Here is a 27862-nt window from a genome sequence, read left to right as displayed (position 1 = left end):
AGCCAGACCTGGTAAGGATGGCAGTTTTCTTCCCTAAAAGACATTAGTGAACAAGATGGGGTTTTTGGACAATTGACAATGGGTTCATTAGCCTCTTAAAAAAAGACTTTTTGTTGAATCCTTCCATGGTAAGATTCGTATCCAGGTCCCCAGAACATAATCCAAAGACCGAGACAAACAGTCCAGCGATAATACCAGTAGGCCATCATCATCTCCTTCAGACTGAATGGCGTGACAATTGCCAATCTAAACAGTTGACATAACCCCCTTTCTTTAGTGAAATAACTCCACAGAGACCAGTATCAATCACCAAGTCACCCTTTATTTACACGTGGAGAGTCTCTGACACTGATCCAGCTCCCTCACAGTGAACACAATCCCTGACACCCCTGTTTACATCTGTCATCCAGGGCTCCCTGATTGGACCAGGCTAACAGCCCCAGTCAGGGAACTTGTCATGTTATGAAGTCCACCTTGCAGACCTTGTAACAATTACTGTAAGTGGCAACAATGAATTCCGAAGAAGGGTCACTAACTGAGTTTCTCTCTCCGCATGTACTACTGAGTTTCGCCAACTGTCTCAGTTCTGAACTAAGCCTTAATTCCCCTGTTGATTTTCCAAGATCCTCCAGCGTTTTCTCTTGTTATTTCAGATCTCCAGCAATTTTGCTTTTGGTTAGACGTTAGAAGTGTCATTGCTGTTGCTAGGCAGGTGATTGAAGCAGCCATTTTACACGGGGGTTTGTGGGTGGGGGGGCGGGGAGAGGTAGTGTGAGAAAACAGGCTTCCTAGTCTTGCTGGCACAGGGCAAGGGTGGAACATTGACTGGGTTTCCAGGAAATTCCCCCATGGTTTTTGACAGACAAACCTGAGTTTGGGCACGTTGCATTGGGAGTCACAAGCAAGTGTGCGTATTATCAGATGCAATAGAGGGTAGAATAAAGCAGTGTTCCTTGCTATAACACCTTTTTAACAATCCTGCAGGGAAGCATATCCTCCACCTCATCAACCACGTGTTAAATCAATTCTGTATTCACAGGCAGAATATTTTTCTGCAAGATAGGGATCATTGCGTTAAGCAGAGCAATGCACTAAGTTGGTGCCTGATAAATACATGGTTGGATCTAATCGCTAGGACTTGCTTATCACCTGTAGGCCTGATCCCAGAGGGACAGAATTCATGAGAGACAGCAGCGTTGCAGGAAATATGGCAAATGCATCTGGAGAATGTTTTCACAACAACTGGTGTCCGTTCCAGCTAGTTTAAATTCTTGCTATGAATGAGAACAGCTGCTAAGTACCACTGTGTACCCATCACATGTTCCAAAGACTTCCGAACCATTGTGTTAAAACAGGCAGTGTTGCTGCAATTTGCACTTTCACCCTCTTCTAACACTGAGGAATTCCCTGCAGTGGTTTAACACTTACGTGCTGAATAAGCACTGACTCTGTACAGTTACACAGTGAGTGACCATTACCCTGCTGAATAAACACTGACGCTGTACAGTTACACAGTTAGTGACCCTCACCCTGCTGAATAAACACTGACCTTGTAATGGTTTGAAAGATTGTTGGGAGTGGGCAGGAAAGTGGAGGGGAGGCTGAGGGGACATCAGCCATGATGGTATTCAATGGTGGAGCAGGCTTAAGGGACCTACTGCAGCTCCTAGTTCTTATGTTCTTACTAAAAAGCACTTCCCACTGTTACTCGGTTTCAAGGCTTGAAAATCATTGTGACACCTCTGAGTACAGGCTGGGAAAACCTGAGTGAGAGGACAGGGGAGGTGTTCTGGCTACACGGCAGCAACTCGCAGCTCACAGCCCATGCCAACACAGGGAGACATGGGGATCTCCGTGATTGAAATTTTAAAGAGCCCTCCCTGGCTACTTGACCTTATTCCTCCCTCCCCCAAATATCCACTGACTGATGACAACCTATAGGCTGTTCTTTTAAAATTTATTCATGGGATATGGAAATTGTTGGTGGCCAGTGATGTGGAAGTGCCGGTGTTGGACTGGGATGAACAAAGTCAGAAGTCACACAACACTAGCTTATAGTCCAACAGTTTTATTTGAAATCACAAGCTTTTAGAGTGCTGTTCCTTCATCAACTGATGGAGCAGCAGTCCGAAAGTTTGTGATTTCAAATAAATCTGTTGGACTCTAATAATTTGGTGTTGAGTGACTTCTGACGTGGTTGGCCAGGCCAGCATTTATTACCCATCCTTGACTGGCACGATTGTTATGAAGACCCAGCTGGGTCAATGCCCTTTAGGGAAAGAGAGGACAGAAAACAGGAGGCGGCTATTTGGCCCATCAAGTTAGTGCTGCCTGTTGGAAGTGTTCCCACTAGCCCCGTACCTTCAATTTTTCTCTTTCAATGGTTTATCCATCCACCCCCTTTGTTGAGTCTGCAATTTTCCAGGTTTGGTTTATGCCAGTCTCTCACTGGGTAATTGACTTGTGCCATGACCTGGGGCAGCCAGTAATGGACAATTAATGCTGGCTATTTAATTTCAAAAATATATTATTCATAAAAAAATTATATGTATAAATACACACACAGTCCAGTGGTAGTTAGGTTCTGTAGAGTAGTAATATGAGAAAATAAACAAACATTGGAGTTTGACCAAAGGCATCTCTTTCTTGAACAAACCTAGATTTACATGCATTTGAAATACCGGGAAGGTCCAATTACTGAACTATTGAACTTCAGTAGAAAGACCTCATGGTCTTTCTGCAGTGTGCCTTAGCAGCATCTGTCCCAAACTTCAGTGCGTCCCTCGGCATACAGTCCTGGACCTTGGGATGTGCCAGTCTGCAACATTCGGTCAGTGTCAACACCTTGCTCTGGAAGATCAACAAGTTTCGGGCAGACTAAGGGGCGTCTTTCACCAGGTTGATGGTCCTCCAGACACAGTCAATGTTTGTCTTGGTGCGCGTCCCAGGAAACAGACCATAGAGTCCTGTATCACGGAGCTGCTCGGGACAAACGTTGACAAAAACCGCTGCATCTTTATTGAGACTTTGCAGACATCCTGCGAACAAATGTACACTAAAACCTCGCTAAGGTGACCTAGTGTGCCTGGACATAATGAGAAAGTATTCCTTCCTGTTTGCTTTAGTATTCCTAATTATTTAGCCTTTGTATCACTGCACAATCCCCTCTATTGAAGAGAGGGAAGACTGAAATTTGCTGAGCTCTTTTTTTTGCAATTTTTCTTGCATTCTCAGACTAACTAACAACATGGGGTGGGTTGGGTACAGGAATTCCTAATTAGTGTGGGCAGGCCTGTGATTGCGAACTGTAGTAGGTGGGAGGGTAGTGCAATATTGATTCACTAATTGGAGTCACTGGGGGAGCTGACATGACTAATTGCAGTGGGGCCACTAGTCTGGGGAGTGAAGATTGCTAATTAGGTTATGGTTGAGGATTGGACTGTGTTTGAAGACTGGAAGAGAGGGGTAGTTGGTTGAAACAGGAGTGGGTCAGGCAGTAAGGGGAGGGGGAGGAGATGGGAGTCACTAATTGGAGTTGTGGTGGCGTGGGTATTGCAAAGGCTTATTGGAATTTGGTCACTAATTGATTTGGTTGCAGTAGGGCAGGTAACAGTTGGACGGCAACTCTGATTGGAGTTGGCTGCCGATCAAACGTGGTAACCCAAGAAATTTTTTCTTTACCTCAGTGCAGAAAGAGTACTAGATGGAAGGAAGCTTTGCATTTTTTTGCACTGTGATTGCGACATGACTGAATAACACACCCGGGTAATGGGAGACCCTGGGCCTCTGAGCTGACTATGGTGTTTAATATTCTAGAGCTAACTTGCCTACCTTGCAGCATGTGTTCTCCCTGAGGTGGCAGGAGTAAATTATACCCCGTCATCTTGTTGCTGTGAAAATGAGGGATGAATCATGGTGATTGTGTATAAATTGCAATCTTGTTTTCTACATTGATGCACTAAATGTAATGGTGCTGTAATTTCTGAGGACCCCTGCAAGAAACTTTCAACAGGTTAAAGCATGCTGGGCGCTTTGGCCAAGGTTGACAGGGAGAAAGATGTCACCCCCATTGCCTTACATGTTCCTTCTCCCCCCACTTACCCTCCATCCCATCCTAATGGCATCAGCTACATGCTATGAATCAGGGAGTGGCGCTGACACTGTTAACAGTCACAAGGTTCCCAGTTGAAGAATCACTCCAGGACTTGACTCCAAAGGATCAAAGCTGACCATCCAGTGCAGTACCAAGGGGATACCAAACTGTTAAATGAGACATTAACTCAGATCACATTGGATCCCAAGGCAGTGTTTCAAATAAAGCAGAGGGGCTTATCCTTGGTTTCGAACGTGAAGAATGCCAGCTGTTGGAAATCTGCATGGCATGTTGGGGGGCGGTGGTAGGGTTACAGAAAATGTTGTAAAGACTCTTCAGGTCTGGCAACAAGTTAATGGATCTAGTTAACTAGAATGACCCTTACAGGTATAACACAGTGTCAAGCTGGGGGAACACAGCAGGCCAGGCAGCATCAGAGGAGCAAGAAAGCTGATGTTTCAGTTTGGGACCCTTTTTCAGAAAAGGGTCCTGACCCAAAACATCAGCTTTCCTGCTCCTCTGATGCTGCCTGGACTGCTGTGTTCCTCCAGCTCCACACTGTTATCTCTGACTCAAGCATCGGCAGTTCTTACTATCTCTGAGTGAGTTATGACACACACACAGTTTCCTCAAGTGGGTTCCAGACTCCAAGTGGGATTACGAACTGAAATATGGGGATTGTGAATTGATTATGAGGCAGCAACGGTCACTTTGTAGCTGTGCTGCTCTCCCACAAACCTGCTCTGCCCCCACCCTGAGTCACTCCCCCACCCAGCTCGCCATTCTACCAGCCCTCGGAAACTCCCTACCCCAGCCTCTCTCACACCCTCCTCATTCTCCCACCCCCATCACTCCCACACCACCCCGCTGCTTCATTATTCCTCCATCACTCCCAACTCATGGAGGCCTGGTATTCCAACGGGAACTCCATCAACGAACACGTTGATCTGGACCCAATATACAAACCTCTGAAAAACAAAACTGGAACCAACCACCCCAGCAAACCAAGGCATATAAATAACAAGCAGGTTATCAACACTTCACCGGAGGCGCACTAATGATGTTACCTAGCAGGGTGACAAAAAGCCTGCAGTCAAATGCACCGGCTTGGCGAGCAAGTCTACAACTGCAAATCCTACAACTGCAAATCCTACCTCCCTTTGTTCTGCCATCCTTCTCATTCCCTCACCCCCTGTTCAGTCTCCATTTCCCATCACTTCCCCCAACCCCCAACATTTGCCCACCCCTCTATCACTCCCTATCGCCCCCCCAACTCAGTTCCCTACACCTGCCAGAACCCCCACCACTCTCCTACACCCCCTGCTTCTTTCCCTCAACGCACACCACTCCTCAGCCCCCTGCTCACCTTGTCACTCTCCCATCGCCTGTCACTCTCTCTACCACACCTGCCACTCTCCCACCATCACCTTTATCAGAGCAAGTTGTTAAAAAGCATTGCCTGAGAGTGTTGTGAAGGTGGTTTCGTGTATGGCTTTTAAGCAGCATTGGATCATTACGTGAAGTGAAAACAATTTCAGAACAATGGGGAAAAGTTAGAGTAGCTCATGCCGAGTGCAGAAAGCTTGCATGGAACACAATGGGTAGAATGGCCTCTTGTAACCATTTTATGAGAAGTTAACCAGATATCCTGAAACAGGTCTGTCTAAGGCTGTACGTTATGCTCCAATTGTTAAATGCTGATACAAAGATACCAGTCTGTCGTAAACAGTGTGTGTTTGGTGCATCTATTCGCTCACACCCAGCTTATGTTTGATTGTCTCACAGACACAGGGTTACCATATAGTGAACGAAAGAAGACTTGCACAAGTTATTACCTTCTCATTGCAAGTCATGGGCTGTTGTCTCTTATTGTCTTTGGTAGGGATTGAATCTATGCTGGCAGGAATTTTGAACCTGGTACAATGGCAAGAATGTTGGTTCAGAGATGTGCATTTATCTAATTGTGTCAGGCTTAATACAATTTATAATGAGCTTGAGTAGTCTCCAGTCCCAGTTCCCAGCGGAGATGAGACTATGTTGCGAATCTGCCCTCAAATCCATGACTAATTGGGTATAATTCAGCAATCTCGCTTACTGGGGCTGAGTGTGTGAGGAAAGCTGAATAGAACATGTCACCCTCTTGCTGTGTGGGCTGAGATAGACTTGTGAGGTGAGGCAGAGTGACAACTTTGTTAGCTCTGATGCATAAATCTGCAGACATATTGCCTGAATGGTTACTCACCCCCTGTGAATTAGTTCTTTTTGATGCCAGATCAAAAACTTAGCATTGAAGTGAGTCCACAGACAGAAATTATTCCCGATTTTCACTTCTCTGTCTTCTCAGAAGTGTGTATTAGGCTTGGTGTCACTGAAATGGGCAAGAGTACAAGGGTAAATGGTAGGAGGTAATGATGCTCATTTAATGAACAGGTTTGGACAAGATAGGCCAAGTGGCCTTCGCCTGCACCATATAATTTCTATGATTCTGTTAAAAACATTTTGTAGAGGCACTGTTGATGTGCAGTTGCTTTTTTTCACATTTGTTTGAGAATGGGCTGTGGCTGTCACTAGCTGGGACAGCATTTATTGCCCATCCCTAATTACCCCTGGGATAGGTGGTGGTGAGCTGCTTTTTTGATCCACTGCAGTTCGTGTGCTGTGGGTACACCTATGATTCTGTTAGGGAGGGAGTTCCCGAACTTTGACTCAGCGACACTGAAGGAGTGGCGATATGTTTCCAAGTCAGGATGTTAAGTGGTTCAGAGGGGTACTTGCAGGAGCTGCTGTTTCCAGGTATCTGCTGCCTTTGCCCATCTCGATGGTAGTGATCACAGGTTCAAGGTGCAGTTGGACTACAGTACATCTTGTATATAGTAAACGCTTGCTCTCACTATGCCTTGGCAATGGAAGGAGTGAATGTGTGTGGATGTGGTGCCAATCAAATGGGCTGCTTTGTCCTAGATGGCATCAAGCTTCTTGGGTGTTGTTGGAGCTGCCCATCCAGGCAACTGGGGAGTATTCCATCCCACTCCTGAATTGTGCCTTGTTGAAGCAGGACAGGCTTTGGGGAGTCAGGATGTGACATAATGGTCTTATGGTCTTATAATTCTTACCCTCTGACCTGTACTAGTAGCATCAGTAATTATATATCTGGTCTAGTTCTATTTCTGGTCCCCAGTAAATGCCAAGACATTGATAATGAGGAATTAAATGATGGGTGATGCCATTGACTGTCAAGGGGAGATGGTTAGCTCCTGTCTTGTTGGAGATGGTCATTGCCTGGTACAAATATTACTTGAACATTATGCAATCATCAGTGAACAACCCCATCTCAGACCTTGTGAATGGAGGTCATTAATATTAGAACAAGCTGCTTGATGTTAATAAGGAAAACTATGTGGCATCAACAGGTTTGTAAATTGTTATTTTCAGTGCGTGTTTTGATGCCAGCTGGTCCATCTGGTTTCAGAATTTAGGTTTTATAGGGTTAGATACAATGATGTGGCTACGGCCATTTAAGAGTGAACTGCATGTTAGCCAGACAGTGGAAGGATGGTAGATTTCCTTCTCTAAAGGACATTCATAAAGCAGGTGTTTTTGTTTTGGTCGCTATCATAGAAACTAGATCTCAATCACAGGTTTTTTAAATGAATTCAAATGAAATCTCATCAGCTTCTAAGGTGGGATTTGAACCTGTGACATTCATTATCAGTCCAGACCATTCGGTTCAGACGTGAGTAAGCTGGTCTTGAACCCAGAACCTGCTGGCTTGGGAGACGAGGTTGCTACCTGCTGAGCTAAGCTGACAAACCTGGTTTCTCAAAAGTCAATGTTCCTAGTTATCTTTACAGCGCTTAAAACCGCCATCGCTTTGCGGCATCAACACTGTGTTGTCCAATGCTGAACTTTGTCACAGTGTGTTACGGTTGAACAATCCATTCACAAATCCCAGATTTGTACCTGTGTGTGTTTTTAGAGATAGGGACATTGGTTACAGATTAAAAGAGAGGATGGGCAGCAGAAGACTGGGAGCAATATTGTTGATCTGATCGAAGATAGGGACTTTAGGTCTCCAGGGCAAATTAAATGATTTGACACATTGGTGCAGCCTATCTAGTAGCTGTTTGATTGCCCATTCCTTCTCCTGGGTTTTCAATGATTCAGGGCATAAAAAGACAATGTATTAAAGGTCAAACAATCAGGATTTTAAAAAATTTTCGTTCAAGCAATGTGCTCCTGTCAACTCAGGGAGGTCATAAAATATTCTGAGTATTAATGAGTTAGCCCGCCTGTCCAGGAGCAGGTCTGTTCCACTCAGGGCAAACTGCACCCAGACCTCCACCTGGGAGGTGCTGAATCTCAGTGTTTCTGTTGCATGTGGCCGTGTCCTTACAGACACATTTACCTGAATGTACAATAACCTGTGTTTATATAGCATCTTTAACAGAACAGAGGCAGTTCACAGAAGCGTTGTTGAAGTGTGTCATTGAGCCACAGCCAGAGTTATTAGGCCAGGTGACTCTCAGCTCGGACACGGAGGTAGGTTTAAAAGAGTATCTCAAACGATGATTGTAAAGTGGAGAAGGTTAAGGAGGACTTCCAAAGCTTGGGGCTCAGGGACTTTTAAGAGGCCTGAATTTGAGGAGGGCTGAGAGAGTTGTCATAGAGAAGGGCAAGGCCACAGAAGGATTTGAAACCAAAGATGTGAAAATTAATATCAAGGTATTGCTGATGGGGAGCCAGCATTGATAAGCGAGCAAGGGGTAGTTGGAGAAAGCGATTAGGTGCAAACTAAGACAAAGGCAGTCAAGTTTTGGATCATCTCAAGTTTACACATGTGGCAAACACACGCGTGTGTATGTACACATGTACATACATATGCACCATCCTAAATCCTACCTCTTTGACAAGGCTAGTGGCAAGTTCCCCTCATCGCTGTGTCTTTGTCTGTTTTGTTCCTCCTAATTCCTCTGTGAGATTCTTAATATATTAAAGGCCCAATCTTACTTCTTATTTCAATCTTACGTTGGTGGCAGTGAATAATATTGCAGTTTGGGACTCACAACCAACATTGCTCCTTAGCCTGGAATCATTGAATTCAATTGTAAAGCTCCTGCTTTGTCCATTCAAACTCAGACCATCAGAACATTATCTAGGGTTCAATCCTGAAGATCATTCTTCTTGTTATGTCTATGGATGTTGCACTAACCATAAAAGGTAAAGTCACTGGAGTCCCACTGAACTGTAGGGCTGCTGTCTCATTAAAGAGAGATGACCAGTGGTAGTTTAACCTGAGGGTCAGGCCTCGGGTAACAGGGGAGATTAAGATAACCCAGCTGGCATGGGAATTGAACCCACATTGTTGGCTGCAGTCTCCATAACAAACTGTAGTCCAGCCAATTGAACTAACTAACTAGCCACTGTACTAACCCATTGGTTTTACTAGAGTCCATGATTGGTGGAAAATGTGGGCCTGGAAGAGTCTTTTATTGAGCTCTGCTTTCCAATGAGACACAACCCGTTACACAGGCCCAATCATTGATGTAGACAACATGATGGCTGATCTAGATTATTTGTAATAGATTTTGAACTCTGACTGCAGTGAAGTGCTATACAGTGCAGGTTGTTTTTAGATCAGCAATGCAATAAACATCAAAATAAATGTTAAAGGCTTCCCTATGCAAACAGTCACTGACCTTGTTACTTGGTAAAATCTGTGGACGAAATCAATCAAAGTGGAATTGTTTTATTGAAAGCACATTGTGGAATACTCAAATGTTTAATTGTGATATGGAAACGTCCTCTTTTTCTTAAAAAAAGAGTTGCTGATTGCAATCTTAATCCTTCTCTAATTTCCTGGTCATAATCCTCAGAAGGAGGTTTATAGACTGATTGAAATCCTGGTCACGGCTGTGGTTTGTCTACTGTCCCTTCCTTGTGATAGTTTATAGTCCTCATTCCCTGGCTGACACTCAGTCAATGGTTACAATTTCTCTCATCACCAATTTCGAGTATTTTTACTTTACCTTTCAGTGGAGTTAGTGTTCAAGGTCATTGAGAGAAACTGGATTTAATTTTATCTTTGCTCAGTGGTGTGCAGGTCCTAAACAAAACAAAACCTTGATCTGTCCAGTGTGGGGGTGGCAATGGCCTAATGGTATTATCGGTCGACTGTTGATCCAGAGACCCAGGTAATATTCCAAGGACCTGGGTTCAAATCCCACCACAACAAATGGTGGAGTTTGAATTTAATAAAAATCTGGGATTATGAGTCTGGTGATGACCATCTGGTTCACTCATGTTTTTGAGGTTGACTCTCAATTGCCCTCTGGGCAATTAGGGATGGGCAACAAATACTGGCCTAGTGAGTGACACCCACATGCCATGAATGAATAAAAAAAAAATTTGAGGACCTGTCCTCATGAAACGTTTCAAACAAAGAGTCATATGCCGCGGAAACAGACCCTTTGGTCTAAACAGTTTGTGTTATCTTACTATGGAGTGGAATAGGCTTTTATTTATTGGAACAAAATCAAAAATTTCTGGAAAACCAGTCATTGATGAAAGGTCACTGGACCTGAAAGGTTAACTCTGATTTCTCTGCATAGGTGCTGCCAGAACTATGGAGCTCCACTAGCATCAGTACGGCACCTTTCCCAGCTGCTGCACATGCCAACACGTTTTATAGGCAATGACGTGATTCAGAAGCACAGTCATTACAGTAGGAAGTGCATCTGTCAATTTCTGCACAGGAAGCTCCTGTGAGAGCTTTAGCACTCAGCCCTGCCTGAGGGGAAGCGTCCAGCAGAGGCTGTCAGGATGGATGAATGATAACCTGAACCAGTGGGACTGAATGAGAAGTCTTGTAGCATGGACATTAAGAGAATAGAGACACAACAGACTGGAACACCACTCGCTTGTGCACTCTGCAATGACTATAGGTGGTTTATCACTTTGGAAGATCAAGGTGTTGATTGTGTTATCTTGCTGTGTGGTGGCAGAGGGAACTATGATGCTCCTTGTCTGGTTTTAGCCAATGGCCCACAATCCTGGTTACATCTCAGACCCGCGATTCCCAGAGGAGCATTGTCGAGTGACGTCTTTTAATTAACTGTTAGAGTTTGTACAGTCTGCGAGCATTAATGGCAATCACTTAGACTGACAGCATTGTCGAGTTGGGTTTCACTGAGATCTCCTGTTTACAAGCATCAAAAATGACAAATATTAACAGGTTTATTTTAGCTTGCTGCTTTGATTTGTCTGCTCAGTAATCAGAGTCATCTCGAAACACTCCATCACCACCAGAGTGAAATGGTACAAGTGACATTACTGAGGTTATTTAGTATTATGGTATCCATACATGAGAGGGAAACTCACACATCAGCTAACACATTTTGTGTGATGATCATATTTAATAATTACTGCCATCATTGGTGATAGACATTGTTGCCATCAATTGTGTACCCGAGTGTTATATAGTAATAAACCTGTCCTCATCAGTCCTTGTCTCCAGTGTTTTACAGTGACAGACCTGTCCCCGCCAGTGCTGTCCCCCAGTGTTATACAGTGACAGACTTGTCCCCCACCAGTACTGTACCCCAGTGTTATACAGTAACAGACCTGTCCCCATCAGTACTGTACCCCAGTGTTATACAGTGACAGACCTGTCCCCATCAGTACTGTACCCCAGTGTTATACAGTGACAGACCTGTCCCCATCAGTACTGTACCCCAGTGTTATACAGTAACAGACCTGTCCCCACCAGTACTGTACCCCAGTGTTATACAGTAACAGACCTGTCCCCATCAGTACTGTACCCCAGTGTTATACAGTGACAGACCTGTCCCCCACCGGTACTGTACCCCAGTGTTATACAGTGACAGACCTGTCCCCCACCGGTACTGTAACCCAGTGTTATACAGTGACAGACCTGTCCCCACCGGTACTGTACCCCAGTGTTATACAGTGACAGACCTGTCCCCACCGGTACTGTACCCCAGTGTTATACAGTAACAGACCTGTCCCCACCAGTACTGTACCCCAGTGATATACAGTGACAGACTTGTCCCCACCAGTCCCGCACCCCAGTGATATACAGTGACAGACCAGTTCCCACCAGTCCTGCACCCAATGTTGTATAGTGACAGACCTGTCTCCCTCATGCTCTACTCTATGTTTTGCATCAGCGCATTTGACTCACCCCGGAACTCTATTAAGTTTCCGTTATTCTATTTCTAACATGCCTCGAATTCCAGCCTATAATTCACGCTAAGGTCTATCTGTAGTATTTAGAATGGTGATGGGTAAAGAAATAATCAGTCTTTGCTTCAGAACAATTTAGCTCTCAGTACCCACCTCTTTCCTCTTCTCCACAACACAAGTACAAAGTTGGCTGTGAATATGTCTCTGACTCTGCTCTTAAAATAAATCTTCTGATGTCTTTGAACTGCAAAAGCAGAGTTCCCTGAAATCTATCCTGTTCTTATAATACATATTGGAGCAGAGTTTTTTTGTTTGCAATACTTTGAGAGAGCTGATACAAGAGATTTTGTTAACTACCAGAAAATTGCAAAGAACAAAGGATTTGCATCTTTTTATCTGTGTTATTTTAAGTACTGATGTAAAGGAAAAGCGAGAGTGCGATTATTGCTGAAAAGTTGGACGTGTTGGTGAAGCTTTGCACTTTGCACTCATCAGAATACATGCAAGAATGCCGGATTTCAAATGATAACGACACTTTAGACCACACGAGAAAAGGGGAATAAGATTAGCTGGCAAGTCAGCTTTAATTTGCCAAGACATTGTCAGATGAGAAAACAATGGCAGCTGTAGGTTTCCTAAGCTTCCAGCTAATTCCAGTAGGTGCAAGGGCTGAAGACATTCCTTTTGTTTAGAGAACAGGTCTGTGAGTATGAATGAATGTCACTTCAATCTGTCTTAAATTGGCTGTAGTCTAGCTACTGATGTGTTTGGGAATGTTTTGCTTTGGGATCTGCAAGTGTGGGCTGTCTAAGTGTGACCTTTATTTTGCCTGTTATGACCAGCCAGAGGAATGTGCTGTTTAGTTTGATTGGACTAATTGCTGGGTTGTACGACCTACGTACAGCACACCAGTTCTGAAAGGCTTACACAGCCTTCCTTAATTGTGCGGCTCATAGAGTGTCTATTTTGGACTGACAGGGCACCTTGTTTGTTGAAGATTTGACTGCATTGCCATTGCATGGGATCAGTGGGAAAACCCTTTTATATGCACAATAACAGTGCAATGATTCCTTTCCAGACTTGATTTTTCAGTCCCCTCCCCAACCTATCTTCTGCATAAAAACCAACATTTTCCTACCTGCCATAAGTTCTGAGGAAGGGTCACTGGACCCGAAACATTACCTCTGATTTGTCTCCACAGATGCCACGAGACCTGCTGAACCTTTCCAGCAATTTCTGTTTCAATAAAATCCCTACACTTTGGAGGCAGGCCATTTGGTCCATTGAGTCCACTCTGACCCTTTGAAGAGCATCCCACCCACACTTCTGTTTGTCTATACTTGTAAGCCTCCATTTCCCACGGACGACCAATCTAGCCTGTGCATCCCTGGACACTATGGGGTAATTTAGCATGGCCAATCCACCCTAACTGTCACATCTTTGGACTGTGGAAGGAGACTGGAGCACCTGGAGGAAACCCACACAGTCACTCGGAGATAATGTGCAGACTTATACAGCCACCCCAGGTGGAATCAAACCCTGGCGCTGTGAGGCAATAGTGCTAACTATTGAACCACTGTCACTCCACGGTTTTTGTTTCTGATTTCTGACATATCCAGTTCTTTTGTTTTTTTTAAAATTTTACAGGTATTTTCTGTGACGATATGATCCAACGGGTGGAAGTTGGGAGGTGCAAGTACAAAGATGAAGTTCAGTAAATAGCCGCAGAATTGTAGGTGGCTGACCTTGGGGTTAAGGTAATGGGTTAGAATCATAGAATCCCTACAGTGTGGAAACAGGCCCTTCGGCCTAACAAGTCCACACTGACCCTCATAGCATCCCACCCAGATGCATCCCCCCCATAACCCATCTAATCTACGCATCCCTGAACACAATAGGCAATTCAGCATGTCCAGTTCACTTCGCCTGCACATCTTTGGACTCGGGGAGGAAGCTGCAGCATCCCCGCACAGACACAGGGAGAATATGCAAACTCCACACAGACAGTTGCCTGTGGGTGGAATCAAAGCCAGGTCCCTGGCGCTGTGAGGCAGCAGTGCTAACCACTGAGCCACTGTGCCAACCTTTTGCCTGAGATTTGACCATTCCTTGCTGCTGTGTTTCCAATATTGAGTCAAACTCTAGGGACTCACCCACAAAAGTGAGAGAGGAGGACAAGGCTGAGCAGGGAGCAGTGCTTTGTCGAGACCAGGCTTCGTGATTCGTGGGAAGGGGAGGAGGCATTTTGCACTCTCCAAATAAAATGACTTGGCATAAAGCAGAACAAACCTTGTTTTTTTTTAACAGGATACGTGGCGCATAGAATTGCAGATAAGGCAGATGCTGCAAGAACAAGAGAACATGGAAAGAATAAGAGACAGTGTTTTTTTACCCAGTGAGTGGGGTGAGCGTGTGGAATTCAGCCATGGAAACTGGTTGAAGCCACGGCATTTTTTTAATGGAGTTAAATACGGTTTTGGTGCATAAATGGATCAAAGGATATTGGGAGAGAGTGAGAACAGGGGGATGGAGTCGGATGATCAGCCATGATTATACTGAATAGCAGGGTAGGCTCAAAGGGCCAAATGGAGTACTCTTGCTCCTATTTTCCATGTTTAGGAAAGTGCAGAGAAGAAAGTATACAAAAAAAGTTCCATTTATGTAATGCCTCTTAAGCAAGGATGGAGAACATGACTGAAATTTGATGACAGGAAGATAGCCAAAGCCAGAATGAATAAGATAATCTGATGTGGTTTGAGGAAGTTGCACCACTGTGATTCGATGTTGAGGCTTGAAAATTGTTGTGACACCACCACCCCCCACCTCAGTGAGATCTGTGAGAGTGGGGTAAGGGAGTTGAGAGCAGGAGGATAAATCTCTTTGGCTGGAGAATAGCTGTCTCTGAGTGTGGGATCCCAGCTCACATTTGGATTCTACATCGATGTGAGAAGGTAGCTTCGGAGGATGGAATGTTTCTCATTTAAAGCCTCATTTGGAAAAACACCACCGCTGATAGTGTCGCACTCTTTCAGTGCTGCACTTTAAGTGCCAGCCTAGATTTTGCCTAAAGGGAGGCTCAAACCTTTGACCTTGTTGACTCAGAGTATAAGTGTGTTTCCCACTGGGCCTTGACTGACACTCCAAGGTTTTACAGTATTTGTTTCTGTCTAGCTCCAGGTGGTACTAACAAGTGGGATTTCCGTCTGTTCGACCTGAGGATTTGTGAGGGTGCTTAAGCTGCTGATATTAATTATAGCTCCCAGCTGCCTGAGTTTATAGACATGCCAAGTTTTTGTCACAATCATGCTAATCTATCATAGTCTGGGGACATCAAGGCCCAGATGACAAGCACACTCCAAAGAGGTACCACATCCTCCATTTGCTTTTCCACTGGTTCCAATTTACCGTTTCTCCAAAGTAAGAGTTTGATGCCTGGATGCCATGATACGTATTTCAGAATCATCAGGCCCTCACATAAACATTCAGCACCGCAGCAACTCAATACATAACACTCATAGGACAACATATTTGAGTGTTCATGACACACATGAGCGCAAGCAACATGACATGCACGACTATGACACACATGAGTGTACACACCACGCACAGAGTTCGCTAATGTCCTTTTGAGAAGAAAACTGTCATAGAGTTATACAGCAGAGAAGCAGACCCTTCGGTCCAACCAATTCATGTCGAATATAATTCCAAACTCAACTAGTCCCAACTGCCTGCTCCTGACCCATATCCCTATAAACATCTTTATCTTTATCTGATCTGACCTACATGTGATTCCAGACCCGTAGCAATGTTGTTGACTCTTAACTGCCCTCTGGGCAAGTAGGGATGGGCAATAAATACTGGGCCTAGCCAGCGACACTCTCATCCTGTGACTGAATTTTTAAAAAAAATCACACAGGCAACATTCAAACATGGGCACACACAAAGACAGTGCACATTTTGTGTATTTGAACAGTGAAGAGAAATGCTTTAGACCACGGGATTATATTAGATGGGCTGCACAGTGGGAGATGGAATTTCATCCTGAAAAGTAAGAAGTGATACATTTTGGAATTTGGAACAAAGGAAGGGAATGTAGGACCCTAGGAAGTACAGAGGTTCAGAAAGACCTTGGGTGTGCATTTCCATAGGTCCTTGAAGGCTGGAGGACAGGTAGTTAAGGTGATTATGAAGGCATATGGTATATGTACCTTTATTAGTGAAGGCATAGAAAACAAGAGCAAGGAGGTTATGATGGAACTGCATGTGACATTAGTTAGGCCACAATTGGAACACAATGAGCAGTACTGGTCACCAGGCTATAGGAAGGGTGTGATTACTCTAGAGGGGTGCAAAGGAGATTCACTGGGATGTTGCCTGGCCTGGAGCGATTCAGCAATGAGGAGAGGCATGATAGGCTGGGGTTGTTTTCCTGAGAGCAGGGTGGGGGGGAATATTTGATTAGACCATACAAAGTTATGAAGGGGATAGGTAGAGTTGATAGGGAGAAGCTTTACCCCTTAGTATGGGGATCAATAGCCAGACGGGGCAGACACACAGTTTTAGGCTAAGCACCAAGAGGATTAGAGGTTGATTTGAGGAAGAATTATTTCACCTAGAGGGTGGTGGGGATTTGAACTCACTGGGAACTCAGAACACATCTGAGAACTATTTAGATGACTATTTGAAACACAAGAGTATACGGGATATGGGCCAAATGCTAGAAAATGAGTTGAGAATAGATAATGTTTGATATCAGATATGGACATAATGGGCCAAAGGGCCTTTTTCTATGCTGCACAAACTCAATGACTCTCCAATAGTGCACTGAAATCGTGCACACAGCAAACACAATGCGTGCAAGCAGAATGTACAACATACACATGACAGGCCTTCACACATGCCATACACACAGATATGTGATGCCACACACATTCTTTAGTATTTCAACAACAGATTGTGAATTCCTCAATGCATTTACACAAATTTTGAATTTTTAAAATAAATCTGCTTGATTTTAGGAACGAAGAATTTGATTCTATCACAAATAAAATATAATTATAGATCCTGGATGAATAACTATTTCACCAAAGTGTGCAGTAAGATTGTTCAGGCTGTGGAGAGGGTTGAGAAAAGATTTTCTGATAGCAGGGATGAAAGTCTTTAGTTAAGAGGCAAGTTAAGAGGGAGGACAAGGGCAAGAACAGCACAGAATTCAGGAGGCTAAGCAAACATCTTTTTCAGATGTCAAAATTGAATGGGTTATGAAGCAATGAATATGGAAAAGCTGTTTTTGTTGGTGGATGAGTAGTTAAATAGAGGGTATAAATTTAAGTCTATCACCAAAATGGAGTGTTAGGGAAATGATTTTAATTTAGTGAATTCTTAGGACATCAGAGAATGAGCTTTACCTTGTATCTAACCCCCTGCTGTCTCTGTCCTCGGAGTGTTTGATGGGGGACAGTGTAGAAGGAACTTTTCTCTGTTTCTAACCCCGTGCTGTCCCTGTCCTGGGAGTGTTTGATGGCAACATTGCAGAAGAAGCTTTATTTCCACATTAAAAGACTTTGGGGAGCTTTATTTTCAGTTTACTTTCAGTTTAAAAGAGTAGAGGGGGCTTTATTTCTGTATCTAACCCTGTGATGCACTAAAATAAAAATGGAAAATGCTGGGAACACTTTGCAGATCTGGCAGCTTTTGTGGAGAGATGATTTAAGGTTTCAATTTGATGAACTGTTCTGCCTTAACACTGTCTATGGGAGCTTGCTGTGCACAGAACTGGCAGCTGCATTTCCTTATTTCCAGCAGGAACACCACTTGGTTGAGGAGGAAGCATGAGGAGACATTCTGTGCAGATGCAAGGCCTTGCTTTTCTGCTTTTTTTAAATCCCAGATTCTATAACTGTTTGTCTGAACTTTGTAAATAATATGCTGTCGAATTGAATTCTTGGCCATTATGGCCCCACTCATTGCATTGCTATTTACAAACTGTGGTAGGAAAAGAAAATTGCAAATTTTCTGCCCGGAGTACTTTCCTCTCCTTTGTGTGTGTGCGTCTGTGAGAGTCAGAGTGGGGGCGGGAGATAGAAGCTTCATTTCAACAACTATATGAAAGCAGCTCAGAGTGTCAGGGAAAGTGCTCTCCAGGCAGTACCTCTTGCGACAATATCCCCTTTGTTGGGCTAAGTAGGGAGGGATCACTCAAGAATTCACATTCAAATTTCTAGGTTCAAATCCAGTCCACGTCAAGGGGACGGACTCTGCTTGCTGCGATGCCTCAGCTCACGATCCAGGGCCACGCTCAAAAAGGAGAAAGCTCACTGTTGTCAAATCTTTTCAATAAAAGTTTCCAGACGAAATTTGGGGAGAAGGCAAAGAAAGACGTGCACTGACATAGCGCCTCTCACCTCCCCCAGCTACTCTGGAAGCGCTTCCACAGCCATCAGAGTTCTCTTTTCTGCACCGTTATTTTGGAGTGGTGAAGTCACCCTCGGAGATGAGTTGATAGCCGATTTACACACAGCAAGATCCCACAATACTAAAAGCTACATTAGTCTTTATCGCCATAAAAATGAGATGTCGGTAGAGTCAGGGATCAGGGGAAGCCCACATGCCAAGGGGAAACTCCCTTTGCTATTCCTGAAAATGGCCACCACCTGACCCCTTTCTGGGTATTTTGCATCTGTTTACTGATTGAGGAGGGAGGGGATGGTTGATGGTCAACAGCTCAACCAATGGATGCCACTTCTGGTAGGGCAGCAGTCCCTTAGTCCTGCACTGAAATGCTAGCCTGGGTTTGGAGCTCAGGACCTGGAGTAGGCCTTGAACCCAGAACCTTAGATACTATGTGCCTGTGCCTCCACTTACCTTGAGAACCAGGAAGGTGGTTCAGCCACAATACCACAAGATATAGAAGCAGAATTAGGGCATTTGGCTCATCCACTCCACCATTTCTCAACCCCGTTCTCCTACCTTTTCCTCGTAAACTTTGATGCCCTTTCTCATCAAGAACTTGTCTATCTCTTGTCTTAAATACACTCAATGACTTAGCTTCCATGGCTGCCTACTGCAATGAGTTCCACAGATTACCCATCTCTGGATGAAGTAATTCCTCCTCCTCTCAGCTCTAAAGGTTGTCCCTTCACTCTGAGGCTGTATCCTCGTGTGCTAGTCTCTCCTACTAGTGGGGACTGTGGAACTCGTTGCTGCAGAAATCTGTGGAGGCCGTCATTTGAGTGTCTTTAAGATGGAGATGGATAGGTACTTGATTAGTAAGGGGATTAAAGATTATAAGGAGATGGCAGGAGAATAGGGTTGAGAGAAGTACCAGTCATGATCGAATGGTGGAGCAGGCTGGATGGGCTGAATGGCCTGATTCTGTTCCTATATCTTGTGGTCATACAGGAACATAAGAAATGGAAACAGGAGTAGACCATTTGATATGTTATCCAAAATGATGATAATACCCCACACCATTTCCCTCTTTTCCCCTTTCATTGACATTACTCATCTGCAGAAATATACCAGCTTTTATCTTGCATGCACACAATGACTGATCTTCCACAGGTTTTCATGGCAGGGAATTCCAAAGGTTCACTATGCTCTGGGTGAAGAAATTCCCCTCATCTCAGGCCTAAATGGCAGTTGAGACTGTCCCACAACTCCTAATCTTGGATGGGGTGAGGAAGGGTGAAGAGTTGGGGCGTTGATATTGCCCTTGCTTCCACAATAGATAAATCAGAAAACTGGGTTATCTCTGAATATTGGCTCAAAATTAAAATAACCTCGTGTTAAAACACAACATGGTCCCATTCTTTAGATGACATGTCCATCATGGGCCTCCTGCAGTGCCACAATGATGCCACCCGTAGGTTGCAGGAACAGCAACTCATATTCCGCCTGGGAACCCTGCAGCCTAATGGTATCAATGTGGACTTCACCAGTTTCAAAATCTCCCCTTCCCCTACTGCATCCCTAAACCAGCCCAGTTCGTCCCCTCCCCCCACTGCACCACACAACCAGTCCAGCTCTTCCCCCCCCCCACCCACTGCATCCCAAAACCAGTCCAACCTGTCTCTGCCTCCCTAACCTGTTCTTCCTCTCACCCATCCCTCCCTCCCACCCCAAGCCGCACCCCCATCTACCTACTAACCTCATCCCACCTCCTTGACCTGTCCGTCTTCCCTGGACTGACCTATCCCCTCCCTACCTCCCCACCTATACTCTCTCCACCCATCTTCTTTTCTCTCCATCTTCGGTCCGCCTCCCCCTCTCTCCCTATTTATTCCAGAACCCTCACCCCAACCCCCTCTCTGATGAAGGGTCTAGGCCCGAAACGTCAGCTTTTGTGCTCCTGAGATGCTGCTTGGCCTGCTGTGTTCATCCAGCCTCACATTTTATTATCATGGTACGGGAGAATGGAATATGAATGACATTCTGATCCAGAAATCCAGGAAATGGGAATCTTGAAACAACAAAAACATCGCAGATAGGGGCAGGAGTAGGCCATTCAGTCCTTCAAGCCTGCTCTGCTGTTCAATATAGTCATACAGCTTGGAAACAGACCCTTCAGTCTAATTTTCCCATGCTGATCAAGTTTCTCATGATCAAGGCTGATCATTGAGCTCAATACCCTAATTTCACCTACCCACCACGTATCCTTTGATACCTTTAGCCACAAGAACTGTAACTACCTCCTTCTTGAAAACACAATATTTTGGCTTCAATCACGTTCTGTGGTAGAGAATTCCACAGGCTTACCACTTTGAGTGAAGGAATTTTTTTCTCAGTCCTAAAATGTGTACCCCTTAACTTTTAAACTACAATTTTTTGATCCCTGGGGACTTGCTATAGGTCAGAAATCACACAACACCAGGTTACAGTCCAATAGGTTTATTTGAAAACACAAGCTTTCCGAGTCTTACTCCTTCTACCGGAGTTAGTGAGAGAGGTGGTATAAGACGCAGAATTTTTAAGTAAAAGATCAAAGGATCACACCACTTATGAGGATGTACTAAACAAACCTAAAATGCTGTTAAATCTTTAATCAGTTAGAAGGTTTCAATTGATTAATATGTATATGGATATGTGAATCCCCGAATTCTTCTGAAGTCACTGTCCTGAGAAGACAAAAGGTTTTATCAGTATAAAGAAAAGGTGACATTTTAGGTCAGACAATGCATGTTAGGTATGAGGCCTTTTTTTGAATTTGTTTGTGTTTTGGTTTGGAGTGAGACTGGAACACTGGCACCTCTGCATCATGACTTAGGACTTCAGTTGGAACAATGTTGGAGGCAATGGGTATTAAAGGTTACCTCTTAATTTGTTTAGATTTGCTGAGACAGTATAAAAGGAACTTGATAACACCAGGATGTACCTTATTGTTCCCCAACCACGCACGGCCCGCTTCTATCTCCTTCCCAAAATCCACAAACCTGCCTGCCCTGGTTGACTCATCGTCTCTGCCTGCTCCTGCCCCACCGAACTCATCTCCACCTATCTGGACTCCATTTTTTCCCCCTTGGTACAGGAACTCCCCATCTATGTCTGTGACACCACCCATACCCTCCACCTCCTCCAGAACTTCCAATTCCCTGGCCCCAACACCTCATTTTCACCGTGGACGTCCAGTCCCTATACACCTGCATTCCTCATGCAGATGGCCTCAAGGCCCTCCACTTCTTCCTGTCCCGCAGGCCCGACCAGTCCCCCTCCACCGACACCCTCATCTGCCTAGTGTCCTCACCCTCAACAACTTCTCTTTCGATTCCTCCCACTTCCTACAGACAAAGGGGGTGGCCATGGGCACCCGCATGGGCCCCAGCTATGCCTGCCTGTTTGTAGGTTACGTGGAACACCTACACCTCTTCCGCACCTACACGGGACCCAAACCCCACCTCTTCCTCCGTTACATTGATGACTGTATCGGCGCCGCCTCTTGGTCCCAAGAGGAGCTCGAACAGTTCATCCACTTCATCAACACCTTCCACCCCAACCTCAAGTTCACCTGGGCCATCTCCAACACATCCCTCACCTTCCTGGACACCTCTGTCTCCATCTCAGGCAACCAGCAAACTGATGTCCATTTCAAACCCACCGACTCCCACAGCTACCTAGAATACACCTCCTCCCACCCACCCACCCCCCTGCAAAAATTCCATCCCCTATTCCCAATTCATTTGCCTCCACCGCATCTGCTCCCAGGATGAGGCATTCCACTCCAGCACATCCCAGATGTCCGCATTCTTCAAAGACCGCAACTTCCCCCCTGCAGTGGTCGAGGACGCCCTTGACCGTGTCTCCCGCATTTCCTGCAACACATCCCTCACACCCCGCCTCTGCAATAACTGCCAAAAGAGAATCCCCCTAGTCCTCACATACCACCCCACCAACCTCCAGATACAACGCATCATCCTCCGACACTTCCGCCATCTACAATCCGACCCCACCACCCAAGACATTTTTCCATCCCCATCCTTGTCTGCCTTCCGGAGAGACCACTCTCTCCGGGACTCCCTTGTCTGCTCTCCCCTCCAACCCCACCACACCTGGCACCTTCCCCTGCAACCGCAGGAAGTGCTACACTTGCCCCCACACCTCCTCCCTCACCCCATCCCAGGCCCCAAGATGACTTTCCATATCAAGCACATGTTCACCTGCACATTTGCCAATGTGGTTTACTGCATCCACTGTACCCGGTGTGGCTTCCTCTACACTGGGGAAACCAAGCGGAGGCTTGGGGACCTCTTTGCAGAACACCTCTGCTCGGTTCGCAATAAACAACTGCACCTCCCAGTTGCGAACCATTTTAACTCCCCCTCCCATTCCTTAGACGACATGTCCATCCTGGGCCTCCTGCAGTGCCATAACGATGCCGCCCGAAGGTTGCAGGAACAGCAACTCATATTCCGATTGGGAACCCTGCAGCCCAATGGTATCAATGTGGACTTCACACGCTTCAAAATCTCTCCTTACCCCACTGCATCCCAAAACCAGCCCAGCTCGTCCCCACCTCCCTAACCTGTTCTTCCTCTCACCTATCCCCTCCTCCCACCTCAAGCTGCACCTCCATTTTCCCACCTACCAACCTCATCCTGCCTCCTTGATCTGTCTGTCCTCCCCGGACTGACCTATCCCCTCCCTCCCTCCCCCTATACTCTCCTCTCCACCTATCTTCTCCTCTATCCATCTTCGGTCCGCCTCCCCCTCTCTCCCTATTTATTTCAGAACCTTCTCCCCATCCCCCTCTCTGATGAAGGGTCTAGGCCTGAAATGTCAGCTTTTGTGCTCCTAAGATGCTGCTTGGCCTGCTGTGTTCATCCAGATTCACGCTTTGTTATCTCGGATTCTCCAGCATCTGCAGTTCCCATTATCTCTGAACACCAGGATGTACGTTGTTTTTAATTTGTTCATGAAATGTGGCTGGCTAGGCCAGCGTTGAATATTCATCTTGCAAGCACAAAATACAGTTAGGGTTCACCTGTCCTGGGAGTGTTTGATGGGAAGTTGTGGAAGGAGCTTACTCTGTATCAAGCCTCTTTTTGGAATCTGCCTGGGAGCATTTGATGGGGACAGTGTAGAGGGAGCTTTACTTTGTATCTAACCTCATGCTGTCCCTGTCCTGGGAGTGTTTGATGGGGACAGTGTACAAGGAGAATTGCCTGTATATATCTAACGCAGTGCTGTGGTAGATTTTGCAAGACAGAAGAGGATTTAATTCCTCCAACTCTTAAATTTTTCCTTTACTGTACCCCCCAGACCCCCACCGATCCCATCCAAGAAGTCCATCAAATTCCTAAGCAGCAAGCACTGAGCGAGGAATGGCTCAGTCTCTTCTCCAGGATTTGGACGCCAACAAAGGCATTATGCCCCTTCCCGATGATAGGATAGGAGAAAGCTGAGAAAGGGAGAAAACTGAGACAAGAGACCAGAATATGTTGGCTCCACCCTCAGTCACTTCCTCCTCCCCCTCTCTCCTCCTGTTCCTTCCCTTACCCTGTCTCTCTTTCCCCTCCATCCCTCCCCCTCTCTTTTCCTTCCCACCTTCACGCTCTCCTCCATCCCTCCCTATCTCCCTCCCTTATTCCCCTCCCCCTTCCCATATTCTTCTCCCCCTCTCATTCTCTCCTCCCACTCCTTCTCTTCCTGTCCTGCTGTCACTCCCTTCTCTTCCCCATCCCTCCCTCCGCCTCTCTTCCCCATCCCTCCGTCTCTCCTCTCTTCCCTCCCTCTCTCCTCCCTTCCCTCCCTCTGTGTTCCCCCTCCGTCCGTCTCTCTTCCCCATCCATCCCTCCGTCTCTCTTCCCCATCCATCCCTCCCCCTCTTTTCCCTTTCCCTCCCTCTCTCCTCCTTTTCCTCCCTCTGTCTGGCCTCTTCCCTCGGTCTCTCTTTCCCATCTCTCTTCCTGTCCTTCCATCTCTCTCTCTCTGTCTCTCTCTTCCACCCCCTCCTCTCTTCCTCCGCTTCCCTCAGGCTGCTTTGTCTCCCTGAAGAAAGTGAATACTCGGCCAACCCTTGCTATTCCCCAACCCCCTCATGTCCGCCCTGGGGTGGAATTTCAGATGTACCATCCTCTGTTCATGCTCGCCATTTCAAACTGACCCCTCTATCCTCTCTCCGTCCCCTCTTAAAGAGAATGTTGTGCAAACTCGGGTGGGGGTTGGTGGCGTGTGCAGGGAGCAGGAGCACCTGTTATACAACAGGGAGGAACTGATGTGGAAGGGGGGAGGGAATGGAAGAGAATGGAGTAAATATAAATAAATAAATAAGCAATCTGTTTCAGGCATCTGCATTTTTTGAGTGCCATCGCACCTCAGGTTTTGCAGCTCCCTGATTTTCTGCTCCACTGAACTAGTGTGTAACTGTGTAAAATGGAGTAAATTGAGCGAATATAATGTGGGTTGTCTGTAACAGAACTGCCACTGTGTAGAAGGGGACAGCTGAGAACAGACATAGAGCCAAGACGTTAGGGCTCAATAGCAGACCACCTTTTTTATTTTTCTCACCACCTTCTTCTGTTTGGTTTTGTTAACCCTTGGAGAGTCAGCCAGCTCCTTTCTATTTGCCTTCTTTGTGTCTATTAATCCAGAAACTAAAACATTCTGCTTTGTTTTGTCTCTTTTTCAAAACTGGTGTTTTTCATAAATCCCCCTGTTGGATTTGCCTGCAATGTGGGTATGAAGCCATGGAGGGGCTGTACCTTTAAGATCTGAGTTACAGTCTGAGGCCAAACCGAGGTGGACCTGTCAGTCTGCAAACAGGGGGTGAGTGCGACTGTAAATTTTCAGCACCAGACAGGCTCATCAATAGGCCCATTTCTTTTTCAACCTCGACTAGTCAGAGGCATAGAACATTACAGTGCAGTACAGGCCCTTTGGCCCTCGATGTTGCACCGACCTGTGAAACCAATCTGAAGTCCATCTAACCTACGCTATTCCATTATCATCCATATGTTTATCCAATGACCGTTAAAGTTAGGTTGGATAAAAAGCTTTCTCTAGTTTGCTTATATGGTGTTCACCACTCTGTACATGGGGCAAAGCTTCCAAAATTTTCCTCTATGCTCCCCAGCCCCTCACACCCTGACCTCTCCCTTTCTGATATTGAATTCTGAGATGTGTACATTGTCTTAAGGTTTCTTCAGCTATCTCCAATTGAGCTTCTTTGCGTTATCCATGTGTGAGGTAGAACTCATCCCATCTCCCTCAGCCCAGGGGTTTATCAGCTTCAACAAGTCCAGCTTGCATTTCTTTCGAATCTTATTCTTTCATGGGATGTGGGTGTCATTGGCAAGGCCAACATTCGTTGCCCAATCCCCAGTGAAGCTGCATAACCTGTCTGGGCTGTTGCAGTTAAGTTAACAGCATCACCATGGATCTGGAGTCACATATAGGCCAGACAGAGTAAGGACACCAGATTTCCTTCCCAAGAAGCCAGTTGGTTTTCAGCGCTTATGAGTCAGCATCAATCGACAATAATTATTATGGTTACCATTACTGAAGCCACCTTTGTGTTCCACTTTTCGATCAATTGAATTCAAATTCCGCCAGCTACCATGAGGGGGTTTGAACCTATGGCACTAGGCCATTAACCTGGCATTAGGGATATTAACTCAGGGATATTAACACGACATCTCTGTTTCTGTCAGTGACTTGCCCATTGTTTGAACTTGGATGGGCAAGAACTCTACTGCTCAGTCAGAAACGAACAGCCCTTCATTTCCATAGCACCAATCAGCACTGTTGTGGAACAGAATTTGACACTTAACCACTGAAAGGAATATTCGAGCAGGCTTGGTCAAGAAGCAGGTGTTGAGGAGCATCGTAATGGAGGACAGAAAGAGATGGAGATGAAGAGACACAATTCCAGAGTTGAGGGCATTGCAGCCAATGATGGTGTGATTAAAACGGGCAATTAAGAAAAAAGTCAGAATTGGGGGCAGGGTCATGAAGTTGGAGGCCATCATAGAGATAGAAAGGAGAATGGCCTCAGAAGGCTTTGCAAGCAAGGATGCGAATTTTTAAATTGAGACATTGATGGACTGGAAACTATCGTAGAGTAGCAAATGCAGGGGTGACACAAAGATGTAGTTTCCATGTTTGCACCTCCCTCAAGCTTCTCTGTTGTTCAGTTATTGAGTTCGACTTTCCATCTATGTGTTCACACTGTCCTATAACCTTTGCCTACCTCCTCTTGAGGATGTAGAGTCATACAGCATGAAAATAGGCCCTTCAACCCAACTCATCCATGCTGACCAGGTTTCCTAAACTGAATGAATTCCATTTGGCTGCATGTGGCCCATATCCCTCTAAACCTTTCCTATCCATCTATCTGTCCAAATGTCTTTTAAATATTGTTATTGTACCCGCCTCTACCACTTCCTCTGGCAACTCATTCCGTATGTGCCCCACACTCTGTGTGAAAATGTTGCCCCTTAGGTCCCTTTTAAATCTTTCCCCTCTCACCTCATACTTATATCCTCTATTTTTGGACATCCCTATCCTGGGAAAAAGATCTTAGCTTATCAATATCTGCCATGAATTTAGACCTGCTAATGCTCTGCAAGTCCCTGATTCAGCTTTGAGTGAAATTGGACCTGTGCTGTGACCCCTGTACGTACACCAAATGAGATGCCTCAGACTTTTGGAAAAGTTGGGAGTATTAACCAGTTAGCCTGGGGCAGGTGGCACTGTTTAATGCTTGTGGGGTCCATGTGTTGAGGGTGTGAGGGTGGTATTTGACAACACTGGCCAAATCACCAGCAGATTTTAAAGTATCTTTGAATATTTACATCTTTTAATCTTGTAATTGGTTGAAATAGTTGAAGTAGCAATCCAGAGGCTCAGGCTAATGTTGTGAGGGTATGGGTTCAAATCCCACCACAACACGGTGGCTCAATGGCTAGCATTACTGCCTGTCACTACCAGGGACTCAGGTTAGATTCCAGCCTCGGGCAATTGTCTGTGTGGAGTTTGAGCATTTACCCTGATACCTGCATGGGCTTCCTCTGGATGTTCTGGTTTCCTCCAGTGATGTGCAGGTTAGAGTAGATTTGTCATGCTAAATTGCCC

At 45.5% G+C, this 27862-nt stretch overlaps 1 protein-coding gene across 7 annotated transcripts in view; it reads left to right on the top strand.

Moving 5' to 3' along the window:
• Nucleotides 1-27862, top strand: part of npas1 (neuronal PAS domain protein 1) — a 392502-nt gene that overhangs the window by 64248 nt on the left and 300392 nt on the right. The gene's annotated exons all lie outside the window — the stretch shown is intronic.

Source organism: Stegostoma tigrinum, chromosome 39 (genome assembly GCF_030684315.1).
Source record: "Stegostoma tigrinum isolate sSteTig4 chromosome 39, sSteTig4.hap1, whole genome shotgun sequence".
In the NCBI taxonomy this organism is placed as follows: Eukaryota; Metazoa; Chordata; class Chondrichthyes; order Orectolobiformes; family Stegostomatidae; genus Stegostoma; species Stegostoma tigrinum.
Note: the sequence above shows the minus strand (reverse complement) of the source record. Positions and strands in the feature narration are given on the sequence as shown.